At 42.2% G+C, this 14,880-nt stretch overlaps 1 protein-coding gene across 1 annotated transcript in view; it reads left to right on the top strand.

Annotated features, from left to right (window-relative positions):
* The first annotated feature begins 2,986 nt into the window (after window positions 1–2,986).
* Window positions 2,987–14,880, top strand: part of TMEM131 (transmembrane protein 131) — a 93,695-nt gene continuing 81,801 nt past the window's right edge. The window contains 1 exon segment of the mRNA XM_066176549.1: window positions 2,987–3,016. The gene's annotated coding sequence lies outside the window, so the exon portion shown is untranslated.

Genomic DNA, 14,880 nt, shown 5'->3' on the forward strand with positions numbered 1-14,880 from the left:
GATAATTGAATGCCAGGACTTTGATGTACTTAGGAGGAATACTTTAAACTACCACAGCTCAGTAAATGTAGCAGTCTTTAGGTGCACAATTTTCTCACTGAGGGTGACCGACCACCACACTCTTCTGGTGTTAACTTTACTCTGTTCTAGCACTCATGCTAGCAAAACTGACAATGGCTGCAGGAATCAGAGTACAGCTCTCCATTTCAAAGTCTTTCTGATGTGTTATCCAGTAGAACAGGTCATTCCCTTATCTGAGTCAGCTGTTGAACTTTAGTGTCCAAGTATTTCTGTCATTTCTGTTTATGAACACAAATGCACTTCCATAAGAACTATGTTCCATGTCTCATCATAGTTTATGATAAGCTTTTTTTCTAGTATAGAAATTGTTTTTTAAACTGCTCAACATGCTCAAGGAACACTACAGTATTCAAATATTGACATTCATATACACTGCATGTATAAATGAAGCAACTTGAAGAGCCCCAAATATGTATGAAATAATATAACCCAGATTAAAGCAGAAATAAATTAATGGAATGCTTTTTTCTTTATCATTTACAGACATTGGACCATATTGTATTGGTTTTTCCTGCACAGAAAACAGTGGGAGTTCTGGACAAAGATGAAAGGGAGAATATGTACTGTGAGCTGTTTGTTTTCTACTCATAATATCTTTTTCAAAAGACATTCTGTATTTAGAACAAATAAAAACTGTCCATATTTTAATGCTGAAAGGTTGAAGATTCATAGATACAATAACAGTAGGACTCATGGTTCTTTTCTCATTTATTTCATGGCCTTTTTTTTTTTTAATAGCAGAGTTGGCATTCCCATTTTTACTCCAAGGCACATTTTGTCATGCTTACATCTTATTTTTGTTAGCGTTCCCATTCATTTTAGTGGGTAGGATGCTCTACAGCATGAATTACGAGAAAGTCTGGCTGCTCAGTTGTGCAATAGTGAATTTGAAATACGAGAAATAGCTGACTTTTTTTCCAGAAGAGTAAAGCGTGTACAGTAGAAGCCCAGTTAAGAAGGTAAAATCAAAATCCTACAGGGTCCACTGTAATAAGAAAGCATCACTGCTTTTTATCTTTCTGAGTTCTTAGGTTTGATTGTGCTCTTTGATGTACATACATAATCCCCACAGAACTCAACATATGGGCTTCTGCTCACAGTGGTGATCAAGCTTTATATTTACTGTGGTTTGGATGGTTCTGAGAAATACGAACAGAGACTCATGCTCATAAATCACTGATTTGTACGAACCCATTTTCAATGCAGTAGTCAAAAGACTATGCAACTTTGAAAGATTAGTAATTACACAGAAGCCTTTGGTTCCTCCTCACATGTCTTCTGGAAATGATCACTATTACCGGGAAAGGGTTCAACCCATATTTCTAACATTCTATCTCTCCCTTGGAAATAAACCTAGTTGATGCTGTGGTTGTAGTTCAACCAAACAACCACATCCAGACTTTCAAGGTGCCTTTAGGGAGTTCTAACAATAAAGAACAGTGTACGTTACAACTGTGTAAGAGCCGTTACAAACGTTACTATTTTTAGTCAGGCTGTTAGTCAGTCCCTTAGAGACTCTGGCTCTATTACACTACCAAGATCTGTTATGCTGTTGTGACAGATGAAACTCAGTGATGTGTTCAACCACTTCAAACCCAGTGTGATGTGTTGATCAGGTGGTGAAAAGAGCAGTTGAGAACGGCACGTGGGTGCATACAGGTTTGTATTCTAAAAAGCTAAGGCAGCTTTTCAGTGAACAGACTACTACATAATTTTGCTTCCAACACTTTATCCAAGGTGACTTTGAGACTATCAGTCCTGGACAGATGACACCCAGGTCACATCTCTTACTGGGTGCATTGCCACGTGGCACACCTGGTATCACAGCTTCTATCAGCACTGGTTCCACGGACCCATTTCCACTTGGCAGACACCAATCTCAGATGTGTAACAATGTGCCTTCTCCCCCACTGCAAATTCACTTTATGCGTTCCTGTAAAGGCCTTACGGCCACGCCAGTCACCTAAACTGACAGTGACACGTCTCCCCTCAAGAGTGGCAGGGTCTCACCGCGCCTGAGGCATGCAAAACCTCCCAGTCCTCCGCTGCTGCTGCGGCCGAGACGATCGGCCCGGCCCAGAAGCTGAGGTGGGGAGACTCCCCCAGGGTGAAGCTATCGACACCCCTGCTGCACAACACTCCGGGCCTCCAACTGGGAAGGTAAGACACGAGAAAAAGACAGGAACACTGGAGAGAAACGCCCCCATGACTCCAGCGAGGCCGCGAGGCGCCGCGCACAGAACGACCTGCACCCTCGCCCGCCGCCATCTTGGACGCGGCTGGGAGAAGCCCCGACAGCCGCGGCCGGGAAACAACAGCGTCCCCCGGCCCGCCCAGACACCGGGACAAGAGAGCGATAGAGAGGCAGAGTGACCCCATCGCGAACAGCCGGCGCTCCCAGAAGATCTAAAACCGCATTTTAAAAAGTGAAAAAAATAGGAAAATAATAATAATAATAATAATAATAATAAAAAATTAAACCAATGCGTCCTCTTCCGCAACCCTGTGGCCAGAGCAGGCGGGGTGAGCGAAGACGCGCCCTGCCCGCACTTAAAATGGCACCGCTTCTCCGCCCTCCACGCCGGGTCGGGGCGTGGCCTCGCCGGGGGGCGTGGCGGCCCGTGACACGCGCGTCAGGAGCCGCAGCGCGCGCTCGCGGGGGTGTCCGCCCCGCCCCTCCCCGAGCTCCTCCGCGCGCGCGCCGCGGCCCGGCCGGAGACAGACGCGGACACTCGGCGGACGCGCGGCGGCGGCGGCAGCAGCAGCGCGATGACGGCGGCGCCCGGCTGCCCCCGCTGCTCCCCCCGCTGCCCCCGCTGCTCCCCCGGCGGCTGCCCCTTCCCCCGCGCCGGCGGCTGGGCGGCCGCCTGGCGAGGCGCGGCGCTGCGCTTCGCGCTGGCGCTGCTCCTCCACACGGCCCGGGCCGAGAAGGAAGGTGAGACCCAGATTTCCCTTCCCTTTCTTGTCCTCCTTCCCCCCGCTCCTCCTCTTCTTCCTCCGCTGGCCGTGGGGCCGTTGGCAACCGCGGCCCGCTCCCGCTCCCCGGCGGCGGGGTGGGGGGGCGGCTGGGGAGGCTCCCCGGGGTCGCCGTCCCTTGTCCCGCATCCCGCCGGCTCCCGCATCCCGCCGGCTCCCGCTGCCCTGGGCGTGCGGGGTGTCGCGGCGCTGCCACCCGCCAGCGCGGCTGCCCGAGTGCGGGTGTGTGTCTGTGTCCCTGTGTGTGTCGCTGACGTTTCGCGGGGGTTTCTTCTCCCTGACAGCGGTGGGGATGGGGATGCAGCTGGAGTTGCCCTTTAAATAGGGGAAAGGGAAATAAAGAAATAAATAAAATAGGAGGCTTTCTCGCGTTGAGCTGGTTTCCCTGCGGCAGGGTTCCAGCAGGAGACGCCGCCAAGCCAAACAGACTGGCAAAGCTGCATGAGAAAGGGCAGAAATGCACGCTTTTGCATGGATTGGATTTTGATTCTTCACCAAGTGACAGTGGGATACCCCTTTTCCTCCCCAGACTTTTGACAGGTGTCCGGAGCTTTTGCGGGGTTGATGGCGTTTTCTCCAAACTTTAAAAAGTCCCTGTCTGACTTTCCCTAACTTGCAGTGTCTGTGATTTTGGCATGAAGTCTTTTCATTGTGGTTTAGCAAGGAAAAAAAGCCCCGAGCGAAACACCTAAGCATAATCTGTAGCATTGCTGAGAACAGCCTTCAAGCATTTCCAAGGTGCAGAGTCGTAGTCTACTTGAAAGCATGGCTGTGTGGCAGCATGAAAGAGCAGCAGGTAAATGTAATGTATTACTAAAGTAGGTGAAACAGATTTACTTTGGCTGAACAGGAGAATTTGCTTTCCAGGCAAGTTGCTGCACTGGAGGAGGGAGGAGGTTGAGGTTTGACAGGAAGAAACTGAGTAAGAGTAAAAAGGATATGGAATAGGAGCTTAGCAAGGAGGTGCTAGTCGTGCGCCTAGACCAGACTTGAGGGAAGAAATACGTCCTAATAATGCATGTATAAAAAAAAATGTAGATACGCCTTTCTAAAGAAGGGCTCAATTTCAGTCACTTCCTATTGGCTTCTTTTTCCAAATATGAGGACGTTGATATTAAGGTGATTAAAAATGCAAATCAGTTGTTGCACAGCCACTCTTGTTCACTTGACTTTGTCTACAGGGAACATAAACGTTTAGACAACAGTATGAGTATGGTCTCATATCCTTAGAGAGATAAGACCGTGTAAGTTTGTTAGTGTGGCCTATAGTGTCTTGAGGTACTAAAAGAGTTCAAATGCTTGAGAAATTTCTATTTTTAATTCTGATTGTGACTGCATTCCTTCACAGGTAAAAAGGTATATGTGTTTATAAGCTTTGTCAGTGATGTCACTTACTGGTATGATGGAATTGATTCATACCCTAAAAGTTGCGACAGCTGAGGCCACGGTCTGTTTTGATTAATTTGTGAAGAAGATAGTGGGATTTTTTTTCTCTAGTGACTTTCTTGGCATTCCTAAATAAACAAAGGCAGTTTTAGATTCACAGAGTTTGAAGAGATACAATTGAAGCCCTTCGAGAAAATGGAATAGTTTGTACTGAGAATTTTTATTTCTGTTTATACAGTCTATTGCTTAAAACTTATCCCAGCAACGCATCTGTCATTGTCAAAAGGTGAATTTGTTTCTCAAATAGAACATAGATTTCTTTTAGTCTTCAGATATCTGACATTTGCTTTTCTTGCCAAGTGTTCTGCTGCTTAGAGTAGTCTAAGAGTGGTAAGCTAAGGTCACTAGTAAGTGTTTCTTTGGTGTTTTTTTGGTTTTTTTCTCAGTTATTCATTGTTTATGGACTCCTGAGCAGAATTCACTGGCAATCCGCATTTGTGGATCACATGTTGGAAAGTGTTGTCTTGCAGTGTTCCGTTTGCTGAGTGCAATGACTGTTTAAACCCTGGTTTCAAAACAAAACATAAACCAAACAATAGTTTCAAGGCAAGACAAAGATTAAAGGGACTTAGGAGATCTAGACCCACTGATCTTAAGCTACAATGTAAGTACCAGTCTGCAAGAGGTAGTGACTGAGCCCAGGAGGGGAAGGACCACTTTGGACACTGGGCCTTTAGACCAAGGTGGGAGCTCAAAATGAAGCAGTAGTTGAGAAGAAAGGAGGGGAAGGTGTTCAGGCTCTGTCCTTAAGTGCAGTAGCTTTTACCAGGTTGTGTCAAGTTAAACGTAGTAAGACACAGGTTAAAAATAATAGTCAGGAAGCAGGGAAGTAGCTAGGAATATCCTTTCCATCTCCCAAATGTGGGCATACATTTTTCATTACAGCTGCAGGAAGGAAGCTGTGGAGAGGGATTAGGGCTGAGGTTGTGCATTGTTGCTCCTGAGCGCTGCCAAGTTGAAGGTGGCTATAGTAAGACACAGTGCAGTATGTTCTCCAGAGAAGTTACTACAGAAAAAACTTGATAGAAGCAAGTACAAGGTGAATAGTGTGAGAAGAATAGATCAGAACATGACAAAAGAGAGTGAAAAGGAATGTGGAGGACAGTCTTTTCCTCTTACCTTGCACATATATGAGGAGAAACTAGGGGAATGATGGAGCTGATGGAGAGAAGATTATGCTGGCTTCATGTGGAGAGGGACCAGCAAGCAGTTCTTTATGGATGGAGCTGTCACAAGTAGAAAGAAGCTTGATGCTGGGGTATTCTAGATAGACATGACTATTTCCAGTACCCAATCTGAGTTAAGGAGTTTGAGGGGGGGAAATGTAACATGAACATCTTTGCCTAAAGGCAAGAAGCAAAACTGAAATTGTTTGCGTGTTCTAGCTGTAAATCGAAGTCTTGAGGAGCTGTGACATTGCTGTACACTTTCCCTGTGCTAGAGAAATAGAACTTGTGGAAATTATCTGCTATCTGAACAGATAGCAGAGTAGAGAAAACTCTATTAACCAGCCAGAGAACCAGTAACATCCATTTCAGACTAAACACTGATATGTGACTTTTCCTTTTTTGTGCCTCACTGGGTCCTCATGGGTGTCCATGTATTGCTGAGGAATAAGTAAGACTGAGAAGGTTGTAAAATTTTATGTTTAATTTTTTTTCACTTAGGGAGTCTGTGAACTATTGCAAAAGAATGACATGGCAAGAAAAAATTTCAGTCTCAAAGAGCCTCTTGCTATTTAGGAGGGGCAAAAATGACTTTAGACTTTCTTTGGCAAACGTCTATGATTTTCAGGATTTTTGTAAGGCTTATCCTTTCCTAATGTAATTATCACATTCTGTATTGCCACATAGATTGAGGACAGTTATCAGTTTATATTGGTGTGCTTTTTGTTTGGTGGGTTTTTCGTTTTGTTTTGGGGTTTGATTTGTTTTGTGATGTTTTTTAGGGGAAGGACACAAAACATACAAAGTAGCCTTTTTGGTTTTAGGTTGCTGGAAACCATAGTAATGCCATAACTCCATGGTGAGTTAAATGTTTTGGAAGATTAATGTCTGACATGAGGATGCTTTTTTTGCCTGAACTGGTTTGTGTTGATTCCCTTATTTATATGCATTTATATATTTTTAGAAAATCTTCGCTTTATACAACTCATTTTTTTAAGTCCCCTTTTATCTGGCCAGCTGACTGAAAGGTAGTTCTCTTACCTCCCCATCTGCTCACAAGATAGGTACAGGTAGAGCAAGGTTGATATTTAGACTATGTTCAGTCGCTGACTGTAATTGTGAAAGTTACCTCTTAGTGCTGGATCTGGGAAAAAAAAAATCTATTTAGACATCTACATTATGATACCAGATAGACCAGTGAAAATAGGACTTTTTTTTTTTTTTCCTAATGCTTGATGTGATCTCTTCTAGCTTCCTAGAAACTAAGTTAGTTACTGAGTCTAGGTGGGATATTGTCATCAGAGCAGTGCAGTGATATGTTGGAATTCTGTTTCCGTTTTATCACTCTTTCTAATCGCAAACAAATAACTTTTCCTTTTTTTTTACTGATTTTTAAAGTAGCAAACCAGGATCCTTCACAGGAGTATCAAAACTGGATTAATATTGGGAGATGACTGAGAGAAAGCTTGTATGTTTAATATTATGAAAAGCCTCTTCACATATACTGCTTGTTTGTCACATCCTGCTGTCAGAACTAATCTACGGCATGCCAGTGTTTACTTTTATGCTGGTGTTTTGACCCTGCTCAAATCAAAGTGTGATTCAGAGAGAATGACCTCAATCAAACTGAAAACACTCCAGCAGTTGAAGTAGCACATCAGAATCATGAAGAGTGTGAAAAAACATTGTGGATAAAAATTGACCATGCTATCTCACTGTGGTTTTGAAACTTAAATGTGGAACAGCTGATTAGATTTGCATTGTGTCTTTGCACTTGTGATTGAAAAATATTGACCATGTGCTTGGATTGAATAGTCTCTTACTTGCTTGTGAAATCTTTGGACTAAAAAAAGGGAAAAATTTTACTGTAGTGGGCAAGAAGTTGAGACCCCGTATTCTCCATGACCTTCAATGTAATCTCAAAGTGAGTGCTATTCCTTCACTGCACCTCTTTTCTCCCTCACTGGTGTCCAGTTATATTGCACGTGTGAAGCAGATGGGGATCTGCTCACCTGTAGTGGTCCATTGAAGGATGGTGTGCTCGGTTCAGGGCCTTGGTTTGTCATCTCTTGAAGGAATTTGCTATAGATTTGTGTAGTGCCTAATATGTTGAAATTCCACCAGAGTGCGCGGAATTTGATAGGCTTTGCATTATTTAAAGCTCTCAGTTGTGATTTTTTTGTGAATGATGGCAATATGGATTGCTCTGAGTCATTTGGATGTATTTGTGCATGTTAAAATTTTCAGCTGTTTGCTTGGACACTTACTGTGAGTCACTTTAAGCAGCGTAAAACTGGGTAGGCTTTGAAATAAAGTGATACGTTTTATGGTTCCACAGTGTGATTTACTGAGTCTGTAAGTTCAAAGAATCTTTTCAAACAATAAACTTGGTAAATAACCTGGGAGTCTGACAGTGAATGGTGGATGCTGTGGTTCATGCATAATGAGCAGTAAAAGTTATGTGACTGATGCACAGGCTAGAACCAGTTTGGTTTGTTCCTGTGTTTGTGGGTTCGGCAAGAATAGAAGTCTATAATGATCTCTTACTTCTCTTGCTCGTACCTTTCTGTCCGGTGTAGTGCCCCTGACTTTGTCAGTCTACAGCATGAACCTACCTGGGTATAACAGGAGCTCGAGAAAGTGCCTTTTTTATCCTCTAAAAGACAGCAGTGAATTAAATTTCTACTCTTCACAGTAGTAAGTGGGGGGTACTTGGAAGTGGACTGAGCAATACCTTGAGCAGCCTCTGCTAACTACTCTCTGTTCAGGTGACTGGGGTGGAGTCTCCCAGGTCACTTCCAGCCCGCATTATCCTGTAGCTCCAAAAGTTGAGCACGAGTCCTTACTGTGGAAGCAACTGGTTTGATCCATTCACATTGTGGGAATTAGCAAACTTGAGTTTGAACTAAAGTTATTTTTAAAATAATTCCTGTTTTTCAAAAATTTTGTGTTAGTATTTCAGCATTTTTAATTATACCGAGGATGCAGAATTTCTTCTTGCGTAGGGAGAAACCAAAGGAACCAGTGACCATTAGAGCTGAATACTTCCAGACTATCTTTCCAGTCATAAATACAAGCAAAGAATAAACTTGTGTCAGGTATGGATTTGTTAGAGGCAGCAGTTAAAATTTTAATGGGATCCAGGATTGTTGTGTATTTCTGTTTTCTCAACTGTCCTTATGCAATAATTAGTGATTTACTGGCTGCAGCAAAGATGTGATGGAGCATTTGCATTTAGAATTCTTGAAATATGGTTTTAACATTTTCTCATAAGCAGCCTTGGATAACTTTTGCTTTGGAATATTAAAAGGACTAAACCTCTCTCTTTTTGAAAACCTTGGATGTAATGGGGAAATAGCAAAGAGCTGAAGGATTGCCATGCAATTCCAGTCTCTGAAAAGTAGGAAAAAATTGAGGTGTTTCACTAGTTTGAGATTTTTCTGCTACAATTACCAGATTAATCTTCTCTTTAATACTATCATAGATGCATTTTTAATACTTCTCCTCCTACTGCCTGGCATAGCTAGCAGCAGAGAACCATCTGAGAACAGGAGTTTTGCTGTCCTTATCAAACTGGTTTTAGAGATATCTGAGTGAAATGTAGTGGAAGGAACTGTACAGGAAATGAAACTACACACATAACAGGTCCTTCTGTCTGTGTACTCTATGAAGCTACAAAATGTTATGTAATGGAACGGTTCGGCTGACTCTAATGCAACATGCTTAGTTATTTTATAAATGGATCCATTACCTGTTCTTCATAAAGCAGTTTGTCTTTGCAATGTCTTAAGCATTACCTGAGGAGTTTTTTTCAGTTGAACGCCTGGATCTGTGCTCGGTCTGTATTCGGTGTAATAGGATGTACATGAACTTTTTGAAGTTACTTAAACTAGAAAAATCCCATGGTTATAGGGTTTGGTTTTCTAAAGTCGTTTAAGTGAGAAAGCACAGCTAACATGATGTTAAACAGATTAAATCACCATTTGAGGGAGTGACGATAGGCGACAAAGTTGTAGACAAGCATGGTACTAATTTAAGTAGTTTGTAACATTTCCTAATGAATTTAAAGACTAGTTATCGGAAGCTTGTAAAAAAAATGAAATCATCTAGAAACACAGAAGAAGTCTGAGTGAATCAGTGATTTACACCAAAATACTGTACAAATATTTGCAGGTGGAATTTGTAGATAATAATAAAAACTATCCAGGCAACTAGGTAAACTGCAAGGTGTATGGTTTTGGTTTACTCCCGGCGCTGGTTCATACCCTGCCTCAGAGGCTGGCTACAAGAAGCTCTTCCTGGTTCTATTCTGGGACCTGTCCTGCTTTATATCTTTGTCACTGATCTGGAGTTGGAATGTACCAATGCTCATGGGCAAGTCTGCATTTTGGAGAAATCTAAGCAGGACAGAACACTGAGCTTACTGGACCTTCATGAAATCCAAAAAGGACAAATAGAAAGCCCTTTATATGGGACATAATAACCACCTGCAGGGAATACAACCTGGAAATGCTATACATGAGTCAGCAATGTACCCTGGCAACATACAGGAGTGTAGCCACTGGGCTGAACAAAGTGATTATTCCTGTTTACTCAGCACTTAATAGACCACACCTAAACCACCGTGTCCAGTTTTGTTCTCTGCCGTCCCACTGGAAGTCTGCAAGAATGGTCAATATGTGCATGACCTATGAATGGAAGCTGAGACATCTTGTGGCAGCATGCCAATATCAAAGTAGTTCGTGGATGAAAATGGAGCCTGACTCCTCACAGAGATGCATGGCTGGAGCCTGAGACAGTGGCCATAAAGTGAAACAGGGAAAGTTTGTTTTGTGCCATGCGATGCTGCTCTGTGATGATCTGAGTAAGAGAGGTACTTGGACACTAGAAAATAGTGTTGAAAATTCTATTTATTAAAGCTAACTGTATAAAGAGAAAATAGTATAGATAATCTTGGATCTCTTTTGATGCTGAGAACCCTGAATTGTTCAGCCCCAAACAGATCTTTGAAGAGTCCACGTGCAGACGCCATCCATAGAAAAGTTACCCCATGTTGCTCTGCTGGATTTCCTTGCAAGAAGACAACTCTATTGATAATTTTTGCTGTCAGGTAGAAGGGATGCTCACATGGGAACTTCCATCTGCACTTTCAGATAAAGCAAGGCCACCCAGGTGGCATAATGGCTGGTGGAGTTGGCTGCAGCTTCTCTGCTTCAGAGGGCTGGCTGGGCTCGCCCTGCAGCCACGGAGTACGTGCAGCACGGGCCTGAGGGCCAGCCCAGACACGCAGCCCAGCACAGGCGTGGGTCTGCTCGGCTCCTGCGTGGATCACTGACTCCCCCATCCGTCACAGTCTTCTGGTCAGGATGGCTATGATCATCTGCCTTGACATAATGAGTCTGTGTCTCACCATGAGGATGGTCGGGCATTGGAACAGGTTCTCTAGAGAGGTTGTGGAATCTCTCACTCTGGAGGTTTTCAAGGCCCAACTAAATGACAACCTAAAGCAACATCATCCAAATTCAGCATTTGCTGTACTTCTGCAGAAGGTTGAGCTGAATGACAGTCTTAAGGTCCGTTCCACCCTCAGTTTCCCTGCCTCAATATTTTGTGTCTTCTCTGTGATCTGAAAACTTAGTTGGAGCTTGCCATAGTTTTATTGCAGCTGATGGGAATATCTGTAGTACAGAAGTCTGACTTTTCATGTAACTCTGTGGTGAAGTCAGTGCTATGGTAATCATAATTTAGACATAATTTTGGTAGAAGCAAAGTTGTAGTTGTACCAGGAAGCTTCAGTGGTTGCTGCATCACTAAAAAAGTGTGATCACAGATAAAAACAAGACCTTTTCAACCATTCCTTATTTTTGTAATTGTGGGTCACACAGGCTTTATTTGGCCCCATGCTTTTGTTCTTTGTTCTGAAAAATTTGTTTCAAAAGGGAATATTTGTGTCCCATCTTTCATGTGAAGCATAATGCAGCTATTAGCTTTCATTTTTGCCAGCTGCTGGCTTTATAATGATACATTCAATTGTGGTTTACGTGTTAATATACAAGATGTATTAAAGTAATACTTAATCTGTGCAGCTAATATATCTGAGGAAATACTGAGACATTTGGATAGTTAATGTTGCAAAGTTTTTGACTATTCCTTTCTTGCAGTGGAGGACATGGAGTAGTACTTGGTCCTTACTAGAAACCATTTCCTTCATGTGTGTTTGTTTTGGTATTCTGAACCTGTGTGGAACTTCAATCTGTGGAGTCAGCAACAGGCAGTTTAGAGGCACCAGAAATTACCATTGTTTAGTGTGTACTAGGAAGCACTGAGGCTACTCTTGCCCTCTAAGTTGTCTCTCCTAAGTATGAGAAGGTAAGGAAGGCGTGTGTGTGTGTAACTTTTGTACAGCTAGTTTTATATTATCATATACCTTGTCCGTTGCCTTTTGTGTAGCTTAACTAGGTCGTGATGTGCCCAAATAGCTTTGGCTGACCCGTATCTTCCAAAATATTCAAAAGATTAATAAATTCCGTGTTTTGGGAGAAACGTGGCTACATTTGATGCTGAAGGAGAGATGGTTGTCATTGACGGTCTCAATCTTCACAGGTGAAGTCACTCTGCCTATCAGTACTACTGAATGTCATTATCTGATGGAGAGAAGACTGAAATGAACTTCCAGTTCATCAGGGAAAATTTGATCAGAGTTTCAGTACTTGATGAGTGCAGTGAATTCTTCCTTTGATTAAATGAAATTTCTCTAGGGCAAAAGACTAGACTGAAGATCTCAGAGATTGAATAAAATATTTATTTATTTAGCGTTATTTAGTTAACTGTGCTTTAAAAATACCCGTTTTGTGAAAAAAACCCAACCCTCTATTGTTGAATTTAGCAAAGGTGTGCCTGTTTAGGTTGAGACTGAGTACTTGGCATGTCAAAGTAGAAATGAGAGGTATTTTTGAGTGAAGGCTTGTCTTAGGAGGCAACTTAGTGGTGAGTGGCTGTTGCAATCTTCAAAATAGAATTAGATGTCTCTCCATAACATATTCTGTCACTAAGCCTAAGGGTTTGGAGTTATTGGGTGAAATCATGATCTGTGTTGCACCATCATGATCAACTTAGATTGTCACAGCTGTTTGTAAAAGAGTCTGACCAGAAGAGATTATTTACTTCTGAGGGGTAACTGCTTCCAAGATACTGTAGGTAGCTAAATTGCATTTCTGCAAGCGTTTGATTTCCCTAAGCCTACTTGCCCCTTTAATTTTTTATTGATGTTTTTGGAGTGTTCCCCCAAACTGAAAATTTTCAGCCTATTTTTTTTTTTCATTGTTTTTGCTCTGTATTTTATCTTCTTTCAAAACTTTCACTCGTTCTTCTCCACCCTTTTCTCCTCTGGTTTTATCAGACCTTGCAACCAGCTTTTTCCTGCTGCTCTGTGTTCCCTCGTGGCAAGTCAACAGACTGCTGTGCTCAGCAATCAATAAGTAGTGTTACTGCCACATCATTAACACTATGGCTTTAACATCAGGCCTTTTTTACCTTTTCCTGGCCTTCGATTGTTGTATTTATGAACTTTAAATGGTAGCTGCACAAGCATTATCTCACCACTCTTTTTCACCTGTAGTCCGGCTTAATAGCTGTTTCCAGTGGACACTCGAGTGTTGCCAAGTGAGCATTGGAGGGGCGGAGATACTCTGCTACCGCCTCCCAATGATACTTCTCTCCCGTCACTTGGTATTGACCGAGTCGCGACTGTTGCACAACAAAATCTAAACAATTGTGGTGTTCATGTACCCTTGTTGTTCTAAAAGTTCATGCAGTTCCACCCCGATAACTGACCAAGAAAAAATGGGGAGGGAGGCAAAATCAGGCCAGGGAAGAGAGCAGAACTCTCACTTAGTAGACTGCTGTTTCTGTGCCATAAGATGAATGATAGAAAGCATCCTCTGTAGTAGGTAGCAAGGTAGGAGTAAGGATGGAAAACTGGGCACTGTCCACGGAGCATAAGCTAAGGCTCTTCCTTGATTGCATTCACATTGCCGGCAAGACATTGAGATGTCGGGAGGTATTTGCCTGGCTCTGTCACCTTCCTGTTCTGTGGAGGGTTTTTTGGAAACTCTGAAAATTGCATCTTCCTTCCTCCTTTCTGTGGGGTGGAGGACAATGCTTGATCTCTGTTGGTGTTATTAAGGTCATTAATCATCCTGGATGTACCTCTGAGGTAGGTCTTTCCACTGTGTTTGGTAAGGGGAGGGGTCTGTTCAGTGGTTCATTTCATAAGAGTAGAAGTTTGGAGACTGATGTTAATGGTAATAGCTGAAATTTTTGTCATTTAATGCATTATTCTCCTGAGGCTCCAGAATCAATGAAGTGACTGCTGTTTCTGGCAAGCTACATATTGAATGTTTCTATATGCTAAAAAGGGCAGAATTTCATTAAGTGCATATTGTCTTTTCGCACATTAGTTTTCAGTGCTACATGAGTAGTAAAACTGCCACAATGAAAAGTTTCTGATCTAAAATGTGAAAAATTGAGATAAATCCTGAAGAGTAGTTTGGAGGGATTGTTGTCTTCCCCCTCTCATTGCAGGAAAACTTACCTTGTTTTGAGGGTAGTTCCAAATAATTTTGTCTGTACACGTTCAATAACAATACACGTATAGGAGTATAATTTAATTTAACATAATGAAATTTTAAAATTGCCATCATTAAAAAGAATAGACAGCCCCATTTTGTATGGCCCAAAGCAGAAAAAATGGATGCTATTTGCAGATGTTTGTTTTCTCTTTGGCTTCCTTTTAAATTTTTTACTCTCTTTAAATGATTTCTGAGAAGCTTCCATGAGTGCCAGGAGTAATGTTCTCTTTGGCATAAAAATAGCATGCACTGAAGTCTTTTTTCCTGCTGAGAGAATTATTTCTCCATTTTATTTAATTTTAAAAAATACTTTAAAGTAAATTTTATCATTAATACCCACCTATGAATGGAATTGAGTATTATTTCCTGAGAAGCCTTTTGGAGCCGGGAAATAAGTATCTTTGGAGGAACAAATGAAATTTTTGAAAAGTTTAAAAGTAAAGCACCAACTTAAAGCATCTGGCAGCTTTCAAAGTAGTATTTTGGTGGTTTTTCCAACTGAAGTTATATGGCCTTTATTGCTACCACCTGAAATCTACCGTTTTGGCCAGTATCAGATAATTTTTAAAACTTACTTTAAA

The sequence above is a fragment of the Chamaea fasciata genome, unplaced genomic scaffold, assembly GCF_029207755.1.
Source record: "Chamaea fasciata isolate MVZ Bird 193981 ecotype frontalis unplaced genomic scaffold, bChaFas1.0.hap1 SCAF_2, whole genome shotgun sequence".
NCBI classification, from domain to species: domain Eukaryota; kingdom Metazoa; phylum Chordata; class Aves; order Passeriformes; family Sylviidae; genus Chamaea; species Chamaea fasciata.